The sequence below is a fragment of the Etheostoma spectabile genome, chromosome 14 (assembly GCF_008692095.1).
Source record: "Etheostoma spectabile isolate EspeVRDwgs_2016 chromosome 14, UIUC_Espe_1.0, whole genome shotgun sequence".
Lineage (NCBI taxonomy): Eukaryota > Metazoa > Chordata > Actinopteri > Perciformes > Percidae > Etheostoma > Etheostoma spectabile.
Genome location: NC_045746.1, coordinates 14,452,304 through 14,453,112, shown reverse-complemented (window position 1 = coordinate 14,453,112; position 809 = coordinate 14,452,304).

Genomic DNA, 809 nt, shown 5'->3' with positions numbered 1-809 from the left:
CAGTGCCAGGCAACAGATACAATATCCCTGAATGAACGCCAACTGTGTACCACGATATTACATATCCATGACATGTGCTGTCTGGCATAGTGTACGTTCTTGCAGACTATCAGAAGATCACAAGCTTCATTCCAGCAGGGCTCATTACAATACGACAGGTAATGAGCACAGATTATTTTTGGCTCATATTTACTCTAGTAACATACATGTTCAGTCGTAATGAAGCTGAATAAATTGATAGTTGTGTCTGGGGTTACACAGGATAGTAGGTTGTAAAATATACACACACACACACACACACACACACACAGTATAAATGCCAAAGATTTGGGGTTGTAAATAGGTATAACTCGTCAGTCGTTTTATTTTCTACGAATGGCATCAACCAACTGAGTCTGGTTGAGCCAAATAAATGATAGATACAGAATCAGAAAGTACTGGATCCACAAGTACTGCATTTCTAATGCAAAGATTTCTAAGGCAAGTATAAAGTATTGTTAAAATTCTCTTCTTCAAATTGCTTGATTTTCTATGCAGATGTGGGTGAGCCTCAATTAAATTCATGTTATTTTGTATATACACACAAACTTTCAGTGAAAAAAAAAAAAGATGTTATGTCATTAAACTTTATGCACATTGATTTTATTTATAATTAATGGGTGCATCATGTCATGCAACTCATGAGATGTTTGTTAATACCATCCATTTGCCTTTTGGGAAGGACATCAGGCAGTAATGGGTTATTCCAACATGTAAGTCATATTTCCTAGATGAAATCCTTTGTGGCCTTTTCCTTTTATTTTACAGTG